This window comes from Moschus berezovskii, chromosome X, assembly GCF_049115385.1.
Source record: "Moschus berezovskii isolate FMDL1 chromosome X, NW_MosBer_1.0, whole genome shotgun sequence".
NCBI lineage: Eukaryota > Metazoa > Chordata > Mammalia > Artiodactyla > Moschidae > Moschus > Moschus berezovskii.
The window spans coordinates 81,649,625-81,676,138 of record NC_142488.1 but is presented as its reverse complement, the minus strand read 5'-3'; positions in this window follow the sequence as shown (position 1 = coordinate 81,676,138).

Genomic DNA, 26,514 nt, shown 5'->3' with positions numbered 1-26,514 from the left:
GACAGAAACTGAAGAAGTCTTGGTTAACAATGAAGCCTGCTTGAAATTTGGTTTTGGATGCCTCTCTGGGGCCGCAATTGCCCCCTTCCGTCTCTCTTTGCCCTCTCCTGCCTATCTTGGTGGGGGATGTGGGATGGGCCATCCGCAGCCAGGAGCTCTGTACAGTCCTTTGTTCTGTGAGCCTGTCTGGCAGTGTCTTATGTAAGGGCTTTTCTCCTTTTCGCGGTGTAGCTATCCCACAGTCTGCTTTGCTATCTCAAGTTAGCTCCCTCAGATTGCCCTCGGGGCATTCAGGCCCAGTCCTCACTCTAAGCAATGCAGCCAGCGCCTCCCTGCCCAGTCCCCACTTGCTAGTTGTGGATGCGGGCATCTGCACTGCTTCTCCGTTGGGAGTTACAGTTGGGCACGTAATCTGTGGGTTTTAATTTTAATTATTTATTATTTTTCCTCCAGGTTATGTTGCCCTCTGAGATTCCAATGCTCACCACAGACTCGCCAGTGAGAGTGTTTCTTGCTGTTTGGAAATTTCTCTTCATTTTATTACTCCCTTCCCAGAATGGATCTCCATCCCTACCTCTTTTTATCTTTTATGTTATTTTCTACCTCGTTTCTAAGACAATGGGCTGCTTTTCTGGGTGCCTGATGTCCTCTGCCAGCATTCAGAAGTTTTTTTTTTTTTTTTTGTGGAATTTACTCAGTGTTCAAATGTTCTTTTGATGAATTTGTGGGGGAGAAAGTGGTCTCCCCATCCTATTCCTCTGCCATCTTCCTCCTTCCTTCTGTCTGCTTTTAAATATGCTGTCTAGTTTGGTCATAGGTTTCCTTCAAAGGAGCCAGCTTCTTTTACATTCATGGCTGAATCACTGTTTGCAGTGATTTTGGAGGCGAAGAAGATAAAATCTGTCACCACTTCCAATTTTTCCCCTTCTATTTGTCATGAAGTGATGGGACAAGATGCCATGATCTTAGTTTTTTGAATGTTGAGTTCCAAGTCAGATTTTTCTCTTTCTTCTTTACCCTTATCAAGAGATTCTTCACTTTCTGCCATTAGATTGCTGTCTTCTGCAAATCTGAGGTTGTTGATATTTCTCCTTGCAATCTTGATTCCAGCTTATGGTTCATCCAGCCTGGCATTTTACATGATGTATTGTGCATATAGGTTAAATAAGCAGGGTGGAAGTACACAACCTTCATGTACACCTTGGACAGTTTTGAACCAGTCAGTTGTTCCACGTCCAGTTCTAACTGTTGCTTCTTGACATGCATACAGGTTTCTCAGGAGACAGGTAAGGTGGTGTGATAATCCCTTCTATTGAATTTTCCGCAGCTTGTTGTGATACACACAGTCAAAGACTTTGGTGTAGTCAATGAAGCAGAAGTAGATATTTTTCTGGAACCCCCTTGCTTTCTCCAGATCCAACAGATGTTGGTAATTTGATCTCTGGTTCCTCAGCTTCTTTGAAACCCAGCTTGTACATCTGCAGTTTCTCAGTTCACATACTGCTGAAGACTTGCTTGAAGGATTTTAAGCATAACTTTGGTAGCATGTGAAATGAGAACAATTGTACACTAGTTTGAACATTCTTTGGTATTGCCTTTCCTTGGGATTGGAATGACTATTTACCTTTTCCAGTCCTGTGGTCATTGCTGAGTTTTCTAAATTTGCTGACATATTGAGTGTAGCACTTTAATGGCATCATCTTTTCGGATTTGAAATAGCTCAGCTGGAATTCCATTACTTCCACCAGCTTTGTTCATAGTAATGCTTCCTTAAGGCCCACTTGACTTCACACTCCAGGATGTCCAGCTCTAGGTAATTGACCTAAAGGTTGTGGTTATCTAGGTCCTTCAGGCTTTTCTTGTATGGTTCTTCTATGTATTCTTGTCACCTCTCCTTTAAAAAAATAGTAATTTTTTACCTGAAGGATAATTGTTTTACAAAATTTTGTTGTTTTCTGTCAAACTTCAACATGAATCAGCCATAGGTATACATATAGCCCCTCCCTTTTGAAACTCCCACCCATCTCCCTCCCTATTCCACCCCTCTAGGTTGATACAGAGCCCTTGTTTGAGTTTCCAGAGCCATACAGTGAATTCCCACTGGCTATTTATTTTAAAGATGGTAATATAAATTTCTGTGTTACTCTTTCCATATTCTCTCCTCCCCTCTGCCCGTATCCATAAGTCTTTCCTCTATGTCTGTATCTCCACTGCTGCCCTGAAAATAAATTCTTCAGTACCATTCCTCTGGATTCCATGTATATGTGTTAGAATATGATTTATCTTTCTCTTTCTGACTTACTTCAATCTGTGTAATAGATTCTAGGTTCATCCACTTCATTAAAACTGACTCAAATGTATTCATTTTTATGGCTGAGTAATGTTCCATTGTGTATATGTACCACAACTTCTTTATCCATTCATGTCAGTGGACATGTGGGTTGATTCCAAGTTCTAACTATTGTAAATAGTGTTGAAATAAACAATGGGATATGTGTGTCTTTTTCAATTTTGGTTTCCTCAGGGTATATGCCTAGGCATGGGATTGTTGGGTAATATGGTAGTTTTATTTCTAGTTTTTAAGGAATCTCCATACGTCTTCCATAGATGTCACCCTTCTTAATCTCATCTGCTTTTGTTAGATCTTTATCTCTTCTGTCCTTTATTATGTCCATCCTTAAATGAAATGTTTCCTTGATACCTTCAATTTTCTTCAAGAGATTTCTAGTCTTTCTCATTCTATTGTTTTCCTCTATTTCTTTGAACTGTTCATTTAAGAAGGCCTTCTTATCTCTCCTTGGTATTCTCTGGAACTCTGCACTCAGTTGGGTATATCTTCCCTTTTCTCCCTTGGCTTTCTCTTCGCTTCATTTTGTAAAGCCTCATCAGACAAGCACTTTGCCTTCTTTCATTTCTTCTTTGGAATGCTTTTGGTCACTGTCTTCTGAACAGTGTTTTGAACCTCCATCCATAGTTCTTCAAGCATCTGTCTACCAGACTAATCCTTTGAATCTATTCATCACCTCCACTGTATAATCGTAAGGAATTTGATTTAGATCATACCTAAATGACTTAATGTTTTTCCCTGCTTTCTTCAATTTAAGCCTGAATTTTCCAATAAGGAGCTCATGATTTGGGCCACTGCCAGCTCCAGGTCTTGTTTTTACTGGGTGTATAGAGCATTTCCATCTTTGGCTGCAAAGAACATAATCAATCTCATTTCAGTATTGGCCATTTACTGATGTCCCTGTGTAGATTCGTTTCTTGGGTTGTTGGAAATGAGTGTTTCATATGACCAGTGTACTATATCTGTTTGCCTTTGCCCTGCTTCATTTTGTACACCAAGGCTAAACTTGCCTGTTATTCCAGTCATGTCTTGACTACATACTTTTGTATTCCAATCCCTTATTATGAAAAGGATATCTTTTTTGGTGTTATTTCTAGAAAGTGTTGTAGGTCTTTACAGAACCAGTCAACTTCAGCTTCTTCAGCATCAGTGATTAGGGTATAGACTTGGTTTACTCTGATGTTGAAAGCTTGGCTTTGGAAGTGAAACGAGATCATTCTGTCATTTTTTTTTGAATAGTATTTCATTTTATGTAAAACAAACTGTGGAATACATAAAATGAAATACTACTTATCAATAAAAATTAATGAACTCTAAGTGCAGGTTACAGCATGAATGAAAGTCTCAATAATTTTGCTTAGTGAAAGAAAATAAAAAAAGAGTAAATAATAAAAGATTCCCTTTATTTTAAAACTCTAGAAGATATTCTGTAATGGTAGAAAGTAGGTTAGTGGTTGCCTGTGAAGGTTGGAGGGTCAAGATTACAAAAGGGTAGTAGGAAACTTGAGTGTGGTTTGATATATTCATTACATTATCTTTAGTGATAGTTTCACAGTTATTAATATATGCTAAGACTGGCAAAATTGCATATTTTAAATATGTGCAATTTATTGTGTGTAAATTCTGCTCAATAAAGCCATTTAATTTTTTAAAAAAATTACAGCCCTTATCTTTAGCAGGTCATCTGATGGTTCTAATATGTATGTGGGGTTGAGAACCAGAGATGTAGCTATTTCATCACAAGGTGTGAAAAAGCTGATTGTTCATATATCCCTTTTTATCCTCTTTTTTGTGCATTTATTTGCTTAAAAAGACATGCTCTTTTTCACTTCTGTTAGATAAAGACATAGCTTGAAAACAGGTATATTTTCAGCAATCTTTAATTCCTCAACCTATTGCCTTTAATGTTGCTGTATATCATGGAATGTCAAAGGAAGAGACAAATATGTGGATCATCTTTCCTTGGTGTTTTGTTAGGTTAAGGGACAGAGTGAATTTTTACCTAGACAGGAGAAAATACTGCAGTATTAGGACTAAAAATTAAATCTCTTTTAAGTTTTTGTCATTGAACCAGCCATAGACCAGTAGAGGCCAGGTAACTAATAAAATATCCTAAGTTTCTTCAGAGAAAAATATAGTGTATTGAGTAATGCACTGAATGATACTTTGGTCAAATTAAGTGTTAGTATTATTTCCAACTCTGTACATCCATTTTATTTTAAAAAATAGTTGAAGTCCAAATGGATGTTTAAAAATAAACTGAGGAATTGTCAAAGGAAGTAAGGCCATTTACCATATAAAAGAGAAGACTTTGCTTGGGCGTGGAGTATGACAGTTATTAACATTTGAAAGAAGCGGAGAAGCATCTTCTATGATGAGGATAATGACAATATCCCTGGAGAAACAATGAAATTGTGACTCCAGAGGAATCATTCTCATGTTATTATTTTTGTTTCATAGTTGAATTCAGGCAGTGTGACTCTAGGTAAAGACAATTTGTACACACTCTTAGATTCTTTCACACAGTGGTTGGGGTCACCATGCACTCCTCCACATCATCACAATCACACAATTGATATGTCTCTAATCTGTGCTGTGACTCTACAGTATAGCTCCTTCACAAGAAATACCCACTAGGAAATAACTCAAGAAACACTTTGGAAAGAGTTACATGTCTTCACTCCCTAACAAAGTAAAGACCCAAGTAAATTATACTTTTAGATTAGCCAGTCTACCTGGAACCTCCAAAATATTGCTTAGCTGATTCAAGCTTATTATTTCACATTAGAAACTAGCCTCTCAGGTACAGATGTCCTATTTTAGGTGAGAAATTTGAGTGGATTTTTTAATTAAAGAAAACATTCATTTTATCTAAATTACCATTGCTATTTGTGTTCATTGACTAGAGGATTCTAATTCATCAATTACCCCAAAATCACCTTTTGTTCTGAAGGCTTATTACACAAGCCAGTTTCAAAGATATTAAGTCATATCAAGTGATATCAATGTATTCCTTCTAGAATCAACAAATGGAACTTATAGAAAAATAGTAATGGAGTATTCTAATTAGTTAACTCTCATGTTTGAGTTTCTTTAAATACCATAATATAAACATGAGAATTTTAATATCAAAGTCACTTCAGTCGTGTCCGACTCTGTGTGACCCCATAGACGGAAGCCCACCAGGCACACCCATCCCTGGGATTCTCCAGGCAAGAACACTGGAGTGGGTTGCCATTTCCTTCTCCAATATCAAAGATAATACTTATCACTAAAACTAGAATCTGCAGGCTTGTTTGTTTTACTTTAGAATGCATGTGAATATTTAAAATAACTTTATTAACAGCAACAATTGGTCTACGTGCTTGTAAACTAAATTCAGGTTATTTTATTATTTTGGATTCTGAGTAAATGGAACTTTACTATATTGGGCTCAGCATGAATCTATTATATTCTATTTGAGCTTAAGGATAACATTATTTAGCTATTCAGGGAGATTAAACACACAAGCATAGATACACACATGTATATACATAACATGAGTGTATTTATGCTTGTGTGTTTAATATATATATATATATATATATATATATACATGCACTCATATAAACAAAATATACTTTATTTGCACTATTTGTAGATTTCATGGAAACAAAGGCTTTTAGAACTTCATGGCTTCTTCCCATTTTTAAAGATGATTGAAAATGTCTAGTTTCTCTGACTGTCATTCAGTATACACATATCCAGCATCAGACCAGAACTGTGAAATTTGACAGCTCCTGCCAAGGCAGTAACAGTGCTCTCAGCTGGACTTTTAATTTCTTGCAACAGGCAGGAACATCAACAAAGTCAACTCATTTATCTACAGTGGCAATGGCGCTAGCTTATTATGAAAGTACATGAGAAATCCAGGTTTTAGAAATATGACTAAAATACTTCAATAAAGGTCTTCCCAGGTGGCACTAGTGGTAAAGAACCCTCCTGCCAATGCAGGAAACTTAAGAAAACGTGAGTTTGACCCCTGGGTCAGGAAGATCCCATGGAGGAGGGCATGGCAACCCACTCAAGTACTCTTGCCTGGAAAATCCTGTGGACAGAGGAGCCTGGCAGGTTACAGTCCATATGATGGCACAGAGTCAGACATGACTGAAGCGACTGAGCACACAAACATTTCAATATAAAATTAAAAGTTAAAAAAAGAAAAGGACTAAAATAGAGTTAAGCAAAAAAAACAAAGTCCCAAAAGCTTTCTTTCAATAATTTAAAAAGTTACCTAAGATAAGAACATATCAAAACACAGAAACGGAAACTACTCAAATAGATTTTCTTAACAAAGGGAAGAGTTTACTATAATATTTAACAGTATGAGCTTTGGTCACTTTATTCATCTGTTAAACAAGGTAATGATTTCTAATGTCAGTGTGTAGTAAGAACCAAGTGAGATTCACATGTTAAATGCTTAGCTCAGGGTCTGGCACGTAGTCATTATTCTGTATATTAAAGCTATAATAATTTAGAAGAGGTGTAGTATTCCAGAGACCCAGACAAGGTGTCTTGATGCCAAAGTTTTGTCTTTAACCTGGAAAGTGTTTTAAACTATGTTTTATTGGGCTGTAGTTTGGAGGAAAATATGAAAGTAGCACCATTCTTCATTTAACTAATTACCCTGAATATGTATTCATACTTGTTTTTCAGTTGCTAAATCATGTCCAGCTCTTTGCCACCACATGGACACATGTGGTGTCCAACTCTGTGCACACCAGGCTGCCCTGTCCCTCACCTCCTGGAGTTTGCTCAAATTTATGATGCCATCCAACCATCTCATCCTCTGTTGCTCCCTTCTCCTCTTGCACTTGATCTTTCCCAGCAGCAGGGTCATTTACACTGTTTTGGATCTTTGCAACAAAGTATCGGAGCTTCATTTTCAGCATCAGCCCTTCCGATGAATATTCAAGGTTGATTTCTTTTAGGATTGACCAGTTTGATCTCCTTGCAGTCCAAGTGACTCTCAAGAGTCTTCTCCAGCACCACAATTCAAAAACATCATTCTTTGGCACTTAGCCCTCTTTATGGTCCAACTCTCACATGATACATGACCACTGGGAAGACTTTAGCTTTGACTATATGGACCTTTGTCAGCAAAGTGATGTCTTTGCTTTTTAATATGCTGTCTAGGTTTGTCATAGCTTTTTTTCCAAGGAGCAAGTATCTTCTAATTTCAAGGCTGCAGTCACCATCTGCAGTGATATTGGAGCCTGAGAAGAGAAAATCTGTCACTGCTTCTACATTTTCCCCTTCTATTTTCCATGAAGTGATGAGATCCAATGCTGTGACTATTATTTTTAATATTGAGTTTTAAGCCAGCTTTTTTACTCTCCTCTTTCACCCTCATCAAGAGGCTCTTTAGTTCTTCTTCACTTTCTGCCATTAGAGTGGTATCATCTGTATATCTGAGGTTACTCATACTTAATTATACACTAGTTTATTTACATAACAGGTTCTGATTGTATTCATCTTATTCCTTGTCTTTCAATATATCTATATTTGTGTATGTATGTATACATATAACACTGAAATCCCTGCATAGGGCAGAGGATCTTCGTAAGTTATTTTCTAGAAATGTCTTCCTTTTTTAACACATATGATATGAATGTAACTGTGAGTACCCACACAAATATATGTGTACCCATGTGTGTGTTTAAAGCAAAAATCATATACTAGTGCCAGATAAATATTTATGTCAGAAACTAGAAAAATAATATGCTTAATATAACTGCAGTTGCTCCAACAAGTGGTACTACCATTAGGGTAAAAGCTACCCTGCCTTTGTGAATTGAGGCTCAAGAACCATTTTAGCTTACTGATCTGTTCTGCTCATCAAAAATGTACAAACATAGTACAGTCACTCCATGTCACAAAAATAAATGGTAGGACTTTGCTCCTACCAGAAACTGAAGGAAGCTAATTCCTACAATGCCTTCATTTGCTTTTTGGTTAAAAGGAATATTTCTTGGTATAACAGGTAGGGAAAAACTTCATTTCATACTCAAGTGCTGAACTACTTTTTATGAGATTCATTAACTTCTACTGAAAGATACTGAGTATAACTTCTCATCAATTTATCCTGCATACTTCTTTTTCACATAGAAGCATACCTCATATATCATTGACTGATCTTGTTTTATGATATTTATTCAGCACTGTGCTTCTGGGCTGCCATTTCAAACTACCTTAACAAGTCTCAAAGTGAAAGTGAAGTCGCTCAGTCGTGTCCGACTCTTTGCGATGCCGTGGACTATAGTCCACCAAGTTCCTCCAGCCATGGGATTCTCCAAGCAAGAATACTGGAGTGGGTTGCCATTTCCTTCTCCAGGGGATCTTCCCGACCCAGGGATCGAACCCAGGTCTCCCGCATTGCAGGCAGACGCTTTAACCTCTGAGCCACCAGGGAAGAGCTAAACACTACCTTTTAGTGGTTCTTTGCTTAGAAGACTGGATATCGCCAATGTCAGTTCAATAAACATAGCATGAAGAGTCACTTTTTTCATAGACAATTGAGGCAAAATGTCAAGTGGAAACATCCCGTACTGCACAACTCCGAGAAAAATTGTTCAAATTTTGAAAATGTCTGAAATGCTCATTGGCTTTGACTGAATGATGAAAATGTGTACAGATATATTGCCCAAGAGCAATAATTCTGATAATGAACTATGAAGATTCTCATCCATTATATTCTTAATGGTGATTCAGTGAATGTAGATAATGCCAGACGTTTAAAAGTATACAGAATAAATTGTCTTTCTCCCATTTTAGGCATTATCTGTTACAAATTTCAGCATGACCATTGTTGTAGATTCAGTCATTCAACATTAAGGCTGTTCTCCACAGAATATAGGGGATATTACTTTTGTCTAACAGTTGTCAAAATTCCTTCACCACGTGTTTCCACATTCACTTGCCCAAGCTATACCCTTAACAACACAGGGAGAAACACTGGCTACCAAACATCTTTTCTTCCACAAAGATTAGTGTTCTCATTAAGTTTGGTTGTTAAGACATGTCACTGTACATACAACTACAATGTCATTAAAGGGAAAAAGCCAACACATGTCATCACTTAACAAGCATTTACTGGGCAACAACTATATAGCAGACCCACCACTGCAATACCACAGTGACTATAGTACTATTACTCAGGTATGCTCATGGTACTGTAGTAAAACACAGAAGACATCCAACTGATAATGGTCATGGAGAACATCAGAAAAGATTCTTAGGAGAGGTAAAATTTGAGCTGAGCCATGAAGAATGAATAGGGAGTCAGCTGACAAATTAGGATAGAAAAGGATATATGGTGAAGAGTGAAAGGTGGGTTAAGAGAATAGTAATGGATAATAAAGTCTGATGTTAAATGATAACTCCCAAGATTTTCAACCTAATAGACTGAGAAATTTGTGTAATCAACAGGTCAAGTATATTTTTAATAACTACTACCTGGCTTCCCTTGTGGCTTAGCTGGTAAAGAATCTGTCTGCAATGCAGGAGACCTGGGTTCTATCCCTGGGTTGGGAAGATCCCCTGGAGAAGGGAAAGGCTACCTACTCCAGTATTCTGGCCTAGAGAATTCCATGGACAGTCCATGGGGTCACAAAGAGTCGGACATGGCTGTGTGACTTTCACTTTCTCCTGGGAGAACAATGATGGTCTCCTTTTAGAGTGTTCATTTTTAGAAGTGTTGGCAAAATTCTATTAGAAAATGAAAATATACAGGAAAGAAGGTAGACAATGAGTACTAAATTTGGAATTTGTGTGAATATAATAAAGTAGAAATAACTGAGGCCTCTTTATGTGTCAGATCAGACATTTCAATTCAACAAATTATTTCATTGTTTGTTGAATTCATAGTTTCTAGGTAACATACTAATGGGGCCCTTTAGTGGCAACTCTCATATAGGCTTAGCATTTACATAATCTTCAGATGTAAAGAACTTGAAGTAAATTTTGCAATGTGCAATATTCCTTGTCATGTGGCAAATCTGCTTCTCTGTGACAAATCTACTTCAGTTCTAATAGAGACAGATAACACAAAAATTAGTGTCTCTGCCTTTTATGAATCTCAAGAAAACTAAACATCAAGTATCTAATATTAGTCTAATGATGAAGTGGTTTTGTAAACAAAATGTCTGCAAGAATTAGTGAAAGTAACCACAAAACAGAGGCAAAAATGACTTTTAAAGAACTCTCAGTTATCTGCCACAATAATCGCTGGAGTGCAAAAATGATGTCACTGTAAGGTGTTTCATGCCTCCTGCAGCCTATACAAAAAGGTGAAATCATGGTTAGCATTATTTTGGTTCTGTACACTCCTTTACAATCCCATTTTCTGAAAGTTAAATCCATGAAAGTTATACATGATACCATCTTATTGTCTAAAATCATACCCAAATATTCTTGATGATAGAGCATTAACCACTCATCCACTTCTTATTTATGTCAGATTTGACTGTTAATTGAACTGATATTTTACAAAGGCAGCAAAAACAATCTCCTCATATACTGGGAAATGTTTATACTCTTATTAGTAATCCACTTTTTGAAAAATATGTATTTGGTTGAGTTGAGAATATGAAAGTGGTTAGTTCTTCCTCAATTAATTGTCTTCAAAGCCCTGAATTCAATTTTTTCTTTCATTCAGTGCTTTCCTTGGAGCATTTGATTATTTCTTTTAGCTAAAATCTACCGAATTTAAATTGACTCAAAAATCTAGTACATGAATCTGTGTTTATTATTTTTTAAATGTATATGGAAAATACAGGTCTGGAAGTCATAAGAGGAAAAGTGTAGGCTATTTTTAAATTTATAAACGTTTCCATCTCCAAGAAAGATGTTAGAATTGGGGACAGAACAATATATAATATACTCAGATTAGGCAGCATAAATGAGTTTAAGGCTAAGATGAATATATACTCAGAATCAATACAGTTGGATATACTTGCTGAATAGCAAGATGCACCTGCTGCAGGACAACTAGATTGATACTGGCTCTTTCCAACAATAAATTCCATGTTTCAGAGTAATATTTCACAGCTGGCAATTGAAACAGCGGTGGCACAGTTGGATTGATTGACACTGAATGCAAGGTTTTATTTGTCAACAAATGTGTTTCATGGTTCATCATGGACTCACTGACTGATTGGATACTGACTGCAAAGGAAAAAAATTTATAAGTCTATCACAGAAGGTCTTTGGAAATACATCTACAGCACTGATTCATCAGCACAGGCACGTTCTGAAAAATGCAAGTTTTCCTGTAGTCATTGCTGTTCAGGACAGAGGCAAGAACTTAAGAAATAAATTCACATGCAATAAATGCAGGGTACAATCATCTCACTGAGGGTACATCACTTTGTTCTTGAAATGAAACTCTTTTCCACCTTCCTTGTCCCTTAACTTATTCAACCACTGATGAATACCAGAAGGCCACAGCTAATCTTTGCACCACTCATCAGCCATTTCCTGACTCATTTGGGGAGGTAAATGATCATTTCCTCAAACAAGTAGGTTACTGCTCATAAAAATTGGACAAATAGCTTGACTTCTTGGTCCTTCATCTTTCTATTTAAAAGTCAGTTGAATGATACATCTGTCAACAACTCAGTAATAAGAAAGTTGGAAAACCTTCTGATTTTTTAGAGTGGTCTATAGAAACAGATCTTCTATGAATATGTGCAAAATGCATGTTTGTTTAAGGTGCTGTCGTTTGAAAATTTATACAAAACCAAATCAAACCTGAGAGGCTGGTTGCAGAATATAGAAAACATTTGCATGTGATTGAATTGCATAAACCCAGAACCAAGGAGCAGTAATAGCCCAATGTGATACACAACTGTTCACTCAAAATTGTGGCAGATAGGCATCTTCTGGAGAAGGAAATGGCAACCCACTCCAGTGTTCTTGCTTGGAGAATCACAGGGATGGGGTAACCTGGTGGGCTGCCGTCTATGGGGTCGCACAGAGTTGGACATGACTGAAGCGACTTAACAGCAGCAGCAGCAGGCATCTTCTGTCTTTGAATTAAGGTATGGGGATGATTTTAGTTCATTCTTCCAGCACCCATCTACTCCTACTGTAAGGTGGAGGAACAAATCTTTTATTCTTTCTTGGATAATGCCTTAGGATTGAAAATTCAGTGGAGAAAACAACAAAGGGAAAAAGCTTTTATTTTTGTTGAACAATTCATTCTATATTCACAAAAAATCAGCATGTATTACTAGACATCATTATTCCAATTTCCTTGACCACTTTTTTCATCACCCCTAGATCAGTCAGCCTCTTTTGAGTTCTCACAAAAGAATAGGGTTGCTCTGCTGAGCTCACCCTAAGCCAACTTTATTCTCTGTCTCCTAGTGAATGCCTCCTGGTTTTGACCTCTGACTGCTCCCCACCTCTCTGTTTATTTGCCCATATATTTTCTTGTTCCTGACATGATAATCAAGTCCTAGATCACAGCCTTGAGGTTGACTTGAAAAATTATGAGATTATCAAGAGATTTCAGATGAATACACACACACACACACACACACACACACACACGGAATTAAAAGTAAAACTTCTGTGTACTTTGTGTATGAATCATTCAAAAATTTAATAACAAGTAGGATTTCTGATGGAGCTTTCCTCATAGCTCAGTCAGTAAATCATCTGCCTGCAATGCAGGAGACTCAGATTCAATTCCTGGGTCAGGAAGATCCCCTGGAGAAGGAAATGGCAACCCACTCCAGTATTCTTGCCTGAAGAATCCCCATGGACAGAGAAGCCTGGTGGGTCACAGTCCATGTGGTCGCAAGAGTCAGAAATGACTCAGCGACTAAAACCGATCAACCAACTAAGGGTTTCTGATAGGTCTTTCCAGGTGGCACTTGTGGTAAAGAACCCACCTACCAATGCAGGAGGCATAAGAGACACAGGATCAATCCTTGAGTTGGGAAGATTCCATGGAGGAGGGCATGACAACCCACTCCAGTATTCTTGCCTGGAGAATCCCCATGGATGGAGGAGCTTGGCAGGCTACAGTCCATGGGGTCGCAAAGAGTTGGACACGACAGAATCAACTCAGTAGCAGCAGAAGTGGGGTTTCAGATAAATTATTGAGTTAATTATCTAAACTCTCCCAAGTGTTGCCAACTCTCTGCTGGCATCCGTACTGGATGGGTATCAAATTACAATCCCAGTGTAACTGAAACACATTATAATAATAGGTTTCTATCTATTTCCATGTGTTAAAAGAATACGGATTCTAAAAATCCTGCAAACATCAGTTTCCTTGTAATTTGTCACTGAGAATTGTCTAAGCCACAGATTTTTCTACTCAGGTGGGTCCATATATCAGAATTACCTAGGGAAGCTTCTCAAATTGCACACTGCACAACACAACACCCTTCATGTCTCAACCCAAATTCTAACCTCCCTCTTTTAGGATATGCTTCACTCTCTAGTTGAGAATCTCTCCTCAACCCACTGCTGCTGATGGGAACTTGGAATATCCTTCTGGGGTGTTAAGGTGAAAATATTGAGAATCATTGAATTTGGATTTCCATTTGTCCATTTAACCAACATTTTATTGAGCTTATCTTTTAAAGAAAAGATGAAAAAAAAAATATAGAGACTAAATGTCTGCTACTCTCATATGATATTAGTAGATTTTCTTTTGTGTCCCTAATCTCCTATGTACACTCCCAACAAGTGAAGTCAAATTTCATGAGCTCATGAAGGCCAGTACTTAGGTAATTCTTCAGGCCAGAATACTGGAGTGGGTAGCCTTTCCTTTCTCCAGGGGATCTTCCCAATCCCAGGAATTGACCTCAGTTCTCCTGCATTGCAGGTGGATTCTTTACCAACTGAGCTATCAGGGAAGCCCAATTATAATGGGGTTTAAAATAAAAATATACTTCAGAAATTGAAACATTATTCCTTTTATTTACCATTCATCTTATCATAATATCATTATTTATATGCACAATTTGTATTTTATATACTTTTTCTATACAAATACATGAGATCAGTTTATGTTAAGACAACAAATAAATGCTATATTTGTTATTTCACACTTCACATACTACTTCAGATACTTTAATTATCTTGCAAATTATTTTAAGAAACACATCAAGTATAGGATTCTTTAATCCCAGGACTCAAGTACCAAATAAATCTTTTAGTTTCTCTAAGAATTTTTGCCTTGCATACAAGACCCAAGTAGGGATTCATTAATCAGCAACAGGCTAAATCTGACCATGCAGACATCTATCACAAACCATATAGGAAGTCAACATATATTGAGGCCACATATCAGTGACAATATATGTAACTAAAAGGGTGAACAACATAATCACCAAATAAAAAGTCAATTTTACTATATACTTGACTGCTTAATGGTTTTTCTTTTAATTGGGGTACTGGCATTTTCTAACTATTTTGTTTCCTCTGTCTTCAGTTGAACATTCTTTCTCTCCTATTACATACAACATAGCTTCCAGTGATAACTGGTCTTTCAAAAACTCAATTTTAACTAAAAACTAAACAATGTCCTTTAAATCCCATAGAACAGATAACCTTGAAATACCCTACTCTGTTTCTTTCTAATTTACACAGCAAGGAAATATATGTTCCCATTTCCCTCAGAGGTCAGGATGGGAGAATATTTTCAAGGGTTACAATATGACAGATAAGAACCAAGTAAGGGTGAGAGTGGGATGATTTGGGAGAATGGCACTGAAACATGTATATTATCATATGTGGAATGAGTCCCGGTTCGATGCATGATACAGGATGTTCGGGGCTGGAGCACTGGGATGAACCAGAGGGATGGGATGGGGAGGGAGGTGGGAGGGGGGTTCAAGATGGGGAACACATGTACACCCGGGGCCGATTCATGTTAATGTATGGCAAAACCAATACAATATTGTAACGTAAAAAAAAAAAAAAAGAAAACAAAAAGAAATACATAAATAAAAGAGATCAATGAAGGAAAAAAAAAAAGTACAAAGGAAAAAAGGAAGTATACCAAAAAGAGAGGGGAGTTCTGTGCAATGACTTAATTTTCACATTATTGCCAAAGGCTAGCTCTGATTCTACTGTGTAAAATGCAGATATTGCTCCTTCACAAGGTGACCAAAAGCACAGGGCCTTTTCTTGATAGGCCAGAGGAGGTACGACAACCTCAGCTCCAAATGCTTGACTCTGAGATTATAATTTTGGATTATATTAAGACCAAGATGTGAAAAATTAAAAGTCCATATCCCTTTTGTTTGAATCCAACCCTTGGCCCTCAACTTATTCTCAAATAATTATTAAAAGACATAAATGACTGTGTATGACTAGGCTGAGAATGATACTTAGCTATTCTCTCTTGGGTTAGTGCCTATAGTCAAAGGGCAATACTGAATGTTTCCTAGATTATCCTGTAGACTGTGGTAGTCATATTAAAAGAGAAGAAGGTTTTGTAAAGGTATCCAGGATATAAAAAGCAGCTAGTTGGTAGTGTTGAGTGGTGAAATGACTAAATTGCAGCTTGGGAATCACAGAATCTTTTATTAGCTGCACCTGTAAAAATCATGCAATATTGTGTCAGACAGGATTTCTGGGAGTACAAAAGAACATGTATGTGATACATTTTCAAACTGTAAATTAATAGAACCTCTTAGGTTTTGTTTTTTTCTTTTTAATAAAAAATAACACTGTGTCATGTTTGCCAAGGTTTGATTATCTATGCTCTTGTTCTGACACACTCTCTCCCACACCTAAGTCAAGCTCCTTCCCTCGTCTTGGAAATCCTATCCATTCCTATGAATATGCACCCCGAATATTGATGGAAAACTCCACCTCACTCCTGGGTATTAGCTTTATTATGGACATTTCCCCTAAGATGTCCTGCCTGCACTATTGACTGGGCTCATCCTCTCCCCTTCCAAATCACTTTTTTCTTTTGATTTTCCTGTTTCTGTTAATGGTCAATCAGGTTTAAAATCTAGGAGACATTTTTGGTTTCAACTTCTCCATCACCCCTTTGGGCAGACACTTGACAAGTAATGATAGTTCTTGACCTCTGCCACATCTGGCAACCCTATCACTTCTCTTCTATTCCCACTGTCCCTGATTACCTCATGCTTGTGCTACTCTGATAGCTTCAGAACTGATTTATCCACTGTCTGCCTTTCTACCAGGTCTATTGTATTTTCTTCACTTAAGATTCCTAAAATGAAGTGGGACCTGGTTGTGTAGTCCACCAGCTTAAGTACCATCTATTTCATGACAGTTCTCTGGATCCTCCATTTCCATGTAAACTTCTTTGCCTTCAAAACCTTCCAGTACTAATTGCACTTATCTTATAGCACTTCTTATTACATATTGGTTTGTATCAGAAGTTCTTCTACTTGCAGCATTGTATCATCTGACTTTACTATTTTCTACCTCTAGAAACCCAAACTTCACATTATGAAACAAGAGAAACAGAGAAATTATCATGCCCACAGGCAACAGAGACTGTGGGAAGGACTGAAAATGCAGGAGACCAGGGTTCTAATTCTAGATTTTCCCCCAATTTAAATGGTAATCCTAAGCGAGTCACTTGAGCTATCTGGAGTGTAACTGAGCAGGACCCTATGGGGCCTTCCTGGGATAAAGCCCTCCTCCATAAGCCCTTTGCCTTAGCTCCTCTTTGAGGTACCTAAATAACTGTATCTGATGCACATTTCCTGACTTATTTTATCCATCCTAAACCTCCACCACGGAGAAGGCAATGGCACCCCACTCTGATACTCTTTCTTTGAAAATCCTATTTATGGAGGAGCCTGGTAGGCTGCAGTCCATGGGGTTGCTAAGAGTCGGGCACGACTGAGGGACTTCACTTTCACTTTTCACTTTCATGAATTGGAGAAGGAAATGGCAACCCACTCCAGTATTCTTGCCTGGAGAATCCCAGGGACGGAGGAGCCTGGTGGGCTGCCGTCTATGGGGTCGCGCAGACTCAGACATGACTGAAGCGACTTAACAGCAGCAAACCTCCACCAAATTGAGGATGTTAACTACTTGATGACTGGGAGCACTTAGCTCCAGACCTACTGGAGACTGAGTATTAATGACATTAACCCCTGTGACACAGCCATGTCACCTCTCCATCAACTAATTAAAGAACTGTGCAGTAGCTAATCACATACCCTGTGACCCACTCCCTCTCTCACCTGGTCATTAAAAATATTTTGCTGAAACTCATCAGGGAGTTCAGGTGTTTTGAACACTAGTTGCCCTGAACTATTTGTTTGGTGCTGTGCAATAAACACTGCACTTTCCTTTACCAAAACACACTGCATGTGGGCCAGTGGACCCACACTTGGTTTAGTAACAGGAGTACATCAGTTATATTATATATATATCAGGAGTACATCTCTGCTATATAAGTTATTTGTAAGTTACTAAGTGCTTCTAATAGTATAAAGCAATATTTGGCAACTCCTCCAATTGCTGTATGGCCTTGGTATAGTTACTTAGACTCTCAAGATCTCAATTTCCATATATGAAAATAACAGTTCTTATTTATATGACTGCTTTGAAGATTAAATGAATTAATATATTTAAACTTATCAGACTAATGTCTGGCACATTTAGGCCTCAATAAATGTTAATTGTTATCATTCTGTGAAGCCTGGGGCAATTTTTTGGTCTAATACATTACTGAATCGGGTCTTGAAGAGTACAGGTATTCTGTAAATTAACCACAGTCATTCAACATTGTGTTTATACTCAATAACCAGTGTAGAGTGAACCACTTCTACAGCTCCAATTGCAAAGGCCCAATTTATGTGTTATGAATGAATTGTAGGATCATCTTAGTCAATACCTCTTCATCACCTCTACCATCCCTCTAATAAATACATATACTCACACATACTTTCCCCTGTAGTGCATGAGATCATATAACGCAGCCAATCTTGTGTTAACCACTTCTCTTTCTTAGAAGACTTTCTATTAAAATGTAAATACTCCCCCAAATTAAAACATTTAGTGATTCACACTTTGATGTGACCAAACTTGTCAATTTTTATTCTCTCAAACAGAGAAATGTCCTGCTGAATGAGGCTCCTGGATAGCTAGATCACCTTTTAACAATAAACTCTGCTGCTTCACAGCTTTGCCAAGGGCTGACTGGCCCTAACACATCATCTGAAAAAAATACCCTGGCAAAAATGTTGTTTTCTAAGTTTGTTTTTTTTTTTTTTTTTTTTACAGATTCACAGAAGATGAAAAAATAGATTTGTAAATCCACACTTGGTGCTGTTGGAAAGTTTGAACAAAACTGATGGAAAACTGTGTTGGGAATAGTTCATCCTTATATGAAGATTAACCTTACTCCATTTTCAAAAAGTCGCCCACTTTATTTTCTGCAAAGAAAGTGCTCAGAGGTATTTTTAACTTGCATAGTACTTTCCAGCTTTAATTTTGAATTGACATTTGCTCTTTAATTGCAATAAATCTCTTCAAAAACCAATTTACTTTGAACATTTCCTGGTTATGCAACCTGTCATTCTTTAAGTAAGGTTGTTTTGCTCTTGCCTCAGCACAAACTCACTGAAACTGCAATAGCATTCTTCCATAGCACAAAAATTATCTTCTGAAAAGACATTATCAGGGATGGCCAAGGGGAAGAAGAAGGTGAATGTATAAAGCCCTAGGACAAGAGCTACTTTGTGCCTCACCATCTCTCCTGATCCTGGCCAACAGTGTTAGAAAGATGAAGTCAGGTCACTCTGAATGTTAAGAACAACCTAAAGCAGATAGGAAGCCATTCCTGGGGGAAGAGAAGAAAGGAAAAAGAAAAGAAGAAATGGAGAAATGGGAGGAATCATAGCTTTTATACCTCTCATTGCATCCTCCTGGAAGGAGCAAAAACTTTGCTCTACTGAAGTCACTGCAGAAATTTAAGTTTATTCACTACTGCCATATCCAATTCAGACACTGGAGAGAAATGACTCCATTTCTGACACTTTGAGAACAGCTCTGGACAAAGTTATGCTACTCCCTTTTCTCTGTGTCCAGTATTTCAGGATCCACCTAAAGTGTAAACTGTTCCTTAATCTCTTTGTAAGTCAGCTTCATAACCTTGGGCAAGTCATTAACCATCTTTGCATTTATTCACTTATAAAATATGGCCTAATTTTCTCCATTATTTCCCGGACTTCAGTCATGTAAATACCATCCTTATAGTTTCTACTATATCTCTACACTACCTCATTACACTTTTACATATCATGCCATATCTCTTACATTATAGTATTATTTTCTTAATGCTTTTTCTTTAATAGGATTAACTTTTAAAAAAACATTTATTTATTTGCCTGCACCAGGTCTTAGTTGCAGCCTGCGGGATAGTTAGTTGAGGAATGTGAAGCCTTAGTTGTGGCTTGTGGGATTTAGGCCCCCTGCACTGGAGTCTTAGCCACTGAACCACCAGGGAAGTCCCAAGAAGACTAACTTTCAAAATTTCATACTTAGCCTCGTAGATGATATCAGCACAATATCAGGTGTGACATACTAGTGATGGACTAAAACAAATAGACAGCCAGCTATTACTTTAGTGAAAAATAGGTTTATTTGAGATCAGCAGAGAATTGCAATTGAGGGTCTGCAAATATGGTGAGCTTTGTGCAATTCCTTACAGGGCAAGGGAAGGAGAAAGCTTTTACAGAAGGGAAAAGGAAGTTGGGAGGGCTACAGTAAACAAAGAGTTCATGGATTTTCATTGGCTGAATCCTAGCCAAGAAAGGAGCCTTTCTTCTTCCTGCATATTGTTACAAGGCATGAGAACTCTCCCTTCAGGTCTCCCAACTGTATTTAATTGAGGTTTTTGTTTACCAACTTTACACTAGCTATATCTTCCCAACATATTTTAAAATAATTACGTAAATTTTACACATGAAAAGATGCTTAACATCACTCATAATCAGAGAAATGCAAATCAAAACCACAAGGAGGTATCATTTCACACCAGTTAGTATGGCTGCTATCCAAAAGTCTACAAGCAATAAATGCTGGAGAGGGTGTGGAGAAAAGGGAACCCTCTTACACTGTTGGTGGAAATGCAAACTAGTACAGCCACTATGGAGAACAGTGTGGAGATTCCTCAAAAAACTGGAAATAGAACTGCCGTATGATCCAGCAATCGCACTCCTGGGCACACACACCGAGGAAACCAGAATTGAAAGAGACACATGTACTCCAATGTTCATCGTAGCACTGTTTAAAATAGCGAGGACATGGAAGCAACCTAGATGTCCATCTGCAGACGAATGGATAAGAAAGCTTTGGTACATATACACAATGGAGTATTACTCAGCCATGAAAAAGAATACATTTGAATCTGTTTTAATGAGGTGGATGAAACTGGAGCCTATTATACAGAGTGAAGTCAGCCAGAAAGAAAAACACCAATACAGTATACTAATGCATATATATGGAATTTAGAAAGATGGTAACTATAACCCTATATACGAGACAGCAAAAGAGACACAAATGTATAGAAGTCTTTTGGACTCTGTGGGAGAGGAGGAGGGTGGGATGATTTGGGAGAATGGTATTGAAACATGTATATTATCATATGTGAAACAAATCGCCAGTCCCGGTTTGATGCATGGTACAGGATGTTCGGGGCTGGTGCACTGAGATGAACCAGAGGGATAGGATGGGGAGGGAGTTGGGAGGGCGGTTCAAGATGGGGAACACATGTACACCAGGGGCAGATTCATGTCAATATATGGAAAAACCAATACAATAATGTAAATTAATTATCCTCCAATTAAAATAAATAAATTAAAATAAACACACACACACATAAAAAAAATAAAGTAAAAAGTTTTCCATTGATTACCTAAACTCAGATATTGCAACCCTTTGTGAAACTCTCGTATGGTCAAAGCACTACCAAGATTTGAAATCAGGCACATCTTATTTAGAAAACTGGCTTGGTGTACTAATATGTGATCCTGGCAAGTCACCAATGCCTACCACATAAATTGTTAAGAGGATTAATTGATAAATTGTATATTTAGAGGCACTCAATTAATGTTTTTTTCTGTACCTCAGTTTTCATATCAGTGAAATACATTCTAGTAAAAATGGAAGGAACTGGGGCTTGGGAGTCTAGCTCACTGGATTAAATTTCCATGTATAGTTACTTAACCATTTTAAGCCTCAGTTACGTCTTTTGTAACTGGATATGACAATAGCTAAAGTGCAAAGTTGTTGTCAGGATCAAAGATAATACATGTAGAGTGCTTAAAACATGAAGCACTGTAAAAATGGCAACAATCAGTATTATCAATAATGTCACCCTTAATGCCTTATCTATATCACAGGTAAAATGGAAGTAGGTATTATTTAAAAGAGAAAACAGCTCTATTATTTTCTATATCATATTCTCCTTCTCTTCCTTTCCTGCCTCGTAATTTCCTTGTTTAAACAATCAAGGATCTAACATGGAAGCTATTGCTGGAACCAGAACGTGTCAATACCAGAATGAGAAGGAGATGCAAAATCAAGCAGTGTCCTTCAAATAAGGCATTAGAGTTAATATTTGTATAGTGCTGAGAGTAGAGCCTGGAAGGGTAAGCACTCTGTGTAAAGTAAACTAACTAAAAATAATACTAACTGTGGAATTACAAGGAAGGTAAAAAGAAAAGAGTATTGCAATTATTGAATGATCAGGACATCCATGACCTCAAATGAAAAGGTTTATGCAACACTAGGAGAGAAGTGGGGTCAATGGAGGGGAGGGAGTAGGGTCAGAAGGAAACAGGAGTCCTTGGTATTAGAGCTTAGAAGATAAACTCATATGGTCACACTGGCCTGGAGGGCTCTTTGGATGTTTTTTAATCAAAAACAAATAAAAATGAAGTGGGGCATCAAAAAGGACGAACTCTTCCCACTTACAGGCTGGAGTGCAGAAACTCAGAGGACTATAACAGATGTAGTAATAAGCAACATCATCCATTAATTGCTCAATCTTAATAGCAGACATTGATGGAAAAAATCATCCTATTTTTTCCCCTCAATCAGATATCTTCTTATTAAACATTCCTTTATTTTTGATCCAATGTAAGGTCAGTAGGCTCACTGTACAAAACTGATGAAAGCAAGTCTAGCAAACTAAAGAGGGATTTCAAATCAAATTCAAAAGTAGCAAAGTATTTTCCTGATTAATAAACTGATTCACTAAGTATAAAATATAAAACAGCTTGATATAAGCCTATTTTTAGGGAAAAATAAAAATTCCAAAATTCATAAAAATATCTGTTTTAAAGTAAAAAGTACTTAAAAGCCCTTTTGATTCAAGTGAACAAATGTAAATGTTACAAAGTCATTAGTAAAAAAAAAAAAATACTAACTAAAATGCAGTTCATGAAGAGAATGAATAAGTAGGTTGAAAATAGTTCACAGTAGTCTTCCAAAGCCCCAAATTAGATTGCATCTGAGAAACAACTTATATGAAATCAGTCATCACTAATCACCACACACAAGGGGATATTTTGTACTGAAAATGCACTGTTTAAGAAAAATCACTTCAAATATAACTTGGTAATAATGCCCTACCTAAATAGTGATGTTAAAATGTTTGGTTGATATTTTTTGTTTCATGTCTTCCTTTTCCTGTTATTTTTATTTTATTTTTTGCTCTTATTGACTTCTTACTGAGCCTCTTGTTAGCTTTCTTTTAATTTTCCTCATCTTTTAACCACCACATATGCTTGTTTATTGATTTATCACTGCACCTGCACTGCCTCTACTTGTGCTTATACTCCCTACTCCTTCATTTAATGCAAGAGCAGTACAAAAAAGAAGGTGGAAAATGAAGTTCAAAAGTCCAGTTAGTTCAATTTTCTATAATGTGCCCTGCAAGATAATCTTTATGCACAGAGCTTAATGACAAACCCTGGCAAACTGGTCAATATTTCAAAGTTCCAGTTTTCCCATGGTCACATCAATATACATTTAGCATATAAACTTCACAAGCTAGAGCTTGTGACATCAAATAACACAGGGATATTTTTTTTAAATTATTGTAGTAATACCAGACAGAAAGTCCATCACTAACTCCTCCTTTTGACTGAGATTCTTTCCAAAGTCACTCTACCTAAGATTACTTATTAAATTAATATTATTTGATGGCTTCAAACATTCACATTAAAAAGAGAACTAGCAAACAAAATTTTGTTCATTTGTCTCATTACCTTTTGTCTTTAATAAGGATGAAAATGAGTACTTTGTATGCATTATGTTATAAAACTTCATTAAGCACTGGTCCATCAATTTCTTTTGATAAGGTGAGAGAAAACTGTTAGTTAAGCATTATCAATAAAAATTCAACTTTTCTCCTAGAGGAAATAAAAGCCATGTAAAGACACACTAGAAATAAGTGTGATTTTCCTCTTCAATAGAGAAATTGAGAACAAGATATCTTGTTTCAATAACTTCAGTCATGAAATGTATATTTATCATTACAGTATCAATACAGAACCACACTTGTGAAATATACTGATAATACTTAGTGTTTATATGTTGTGTGAAACATTTTTGTACCAGTAAATTTTGACCGCCAAAATGTTTGGGTGTCAAATATTCAAATATCTGAAAGATTTCAAGGAATTTAAGGCACCATACCACTACATCTATGCTACATTTGAAGATGATTTATACTGAAGAAAACTAAGAAGAAAATAATGGGAAAATAATAATCTGTTACAATGGTAAAGTTATACCTTATTTCAATCTAAAATAAGATCTTCACAACTACATAGTCATTTGACTCCTTGAAGTTTTTTGAAATGCTGTAGGCTAACAGAAAATTGGCCAGTGATTCACTCTAAACCTATTTGACCATCTTAACTGCACCATGGGGCACGTGACTTTTGCTACAATGAAAACTCACTTGTTCCCCAAAGCAAAGTAAACACTCACTTTAAAAATCACTTTCTGAACACAAATAGTACAAATCTGAAGTTTGTATATTGAAGGAAAGTGACAGTTGCTCAGTCATGACTGACTCTTTGAGACCTCATGGACTGTGGTCCACTGAATTCTCCAGGCCAGAATACTGAAGTGGGTAGCCATTTCCATCTCCAGTGGGTTTTCCCACCCCAGGAATCAAACCAGGGTCTCCTGTATTGCAGGCAGATTCTTTACAGATGAGCACCCAGGGAAGCCCAAAGTTTGTATATATTATAACAAATGTTTTATATAGAAAATGTCTTTACTTGTTATACAACCCATACTTTTGTGCTTGAATATTTCATTCACCCTAAAAGAATATACTTTATAATATCTCTATTACCTAAACTAAATTGACTAGGATTTATAAGGACAAGTACTATACAAAATATATAGATAGATAGATAGATAGATAGATCCACTGTCTTTTACAAACATTAAGTATGCTTAGCGATCAAGAATTGTTGATGAAAACAACAATGATATAGCATTACACACTCATCAAACAGGGAAAATAAAGTCTGAAAATACCAAACGTTGATGAGAAAGTGAACAATGAAACTCATGTACACTTTGGGTGAATGGGAACCCTCATTCACTGAAATTGGGAGTGTAAATGGATGCAAACAGGGAAGCAGTTTGCAAGTTAAAGACATACACAGACCATCTCCTTATTCCCCTCTTATGTATATGTATTTGTGAATCAAAGGACAAAAGAAACATTCATAAGAACATCATTAATAATAACCCCCACCTGAAAACCAGCCCAATTTTCAATTGGCAATGAAATGGGTAAAAGAAAAATGTGTATATATTAATACAATGGAACACTGTACAGTAATAAAATAACAAACTATAGCCATTTGTGATGAATTTCACAAACACAAAAGAGGCAAATCAAGAAAAAGATGGAGGAGGAGGAGAAAAAAAAACGAATGCATATTAAATATTTTTCCATTTAGCTAATGTACGAAAATAAGTTATCTTGTTTAGAAATACATGGGTGGCAAAGCTTTAATGAGAAGCCACTTACCATAAGTGTCTGGAAGGGAGTGATGAATTATCATCTAGGAGGGGCAGACAGAGATTTCTGGGGGTGTCATGTATGTTCTTGACCTGGGCAGAGATTATGCATACCTAAGCTTTAAAATTCCTCTTTAAGCCAGAGATCAGCAAACTATGACTTACGGGCCAAATCTAGCCAACAGACTATTTTTATAAATAGTTGTGCAGTTACAAACACACATATACATACACACACAGTTATTTGTTCATAAGAAATGGAGGAACAAAAGAGATAAAAGCAAACATTTCTAGAGGACAGCACGGTTTAAAGAAGCCAGTGAGGTAGATACTGTTTTGAAATCTTTCATCTTATTTTCCAAGGATGAGGTTAAATAACTTGTCAAGATCACATAGATAGCCAGAAGCTGGACTTCAACTTATATGCATATTTTCTGGATTCTGTTTTGCTCTTGAAGATATACAAGATATACTTGTAAAGTTTTCCAAGACAGACTGTTTTAGTTAGGGTAAATTATATAGTACAGGATATACTGTACTTCAGGTCAGTTCTGTCGCTCAGTCATGTCCAACTTTTAGTGACCCCATGAACCGCAGAACACCAGGGCTCCCTGTCCATCACCAACTCCCGGAGTCCACCCAAAACCACGTCCATTGAGTCAGTGATGCCATCCAACCATTTCATCCTCTGTCATCCCCTTCTCCTCCTGCCCTCAATCTTTCCCAGCATAAGGGGTTTTTCAAATGAGTCAGCTCTTCGCATCAGGTAGCCAAAGTACTGGAGTTTCAGCTTCAACATCAGTCCTTCCAATTAATATTCAGGACTGGTCTCCTTTAGGATGGACTGCCTGGATCTCCTTGAAATCCAAGGGATTCTCAAGAGTCTTCTCCAACACCACAGTTCAAAAGCATCAATTCTTCAGTGATCAGCTTTCTTCACAGTCCAACTCTCACATCCATACATGATCACTGGAAAAACCATAGCTTTGACTAGACAGAACGTTTTTGACAAAGTAATGTCTCTGCTTTTTAATATGCTGTATGGATTGATCATAACTTTCCTTCCAAGGACTAAGCGTATTTTAATTTCATGGCTGCAATCACTATCTGTA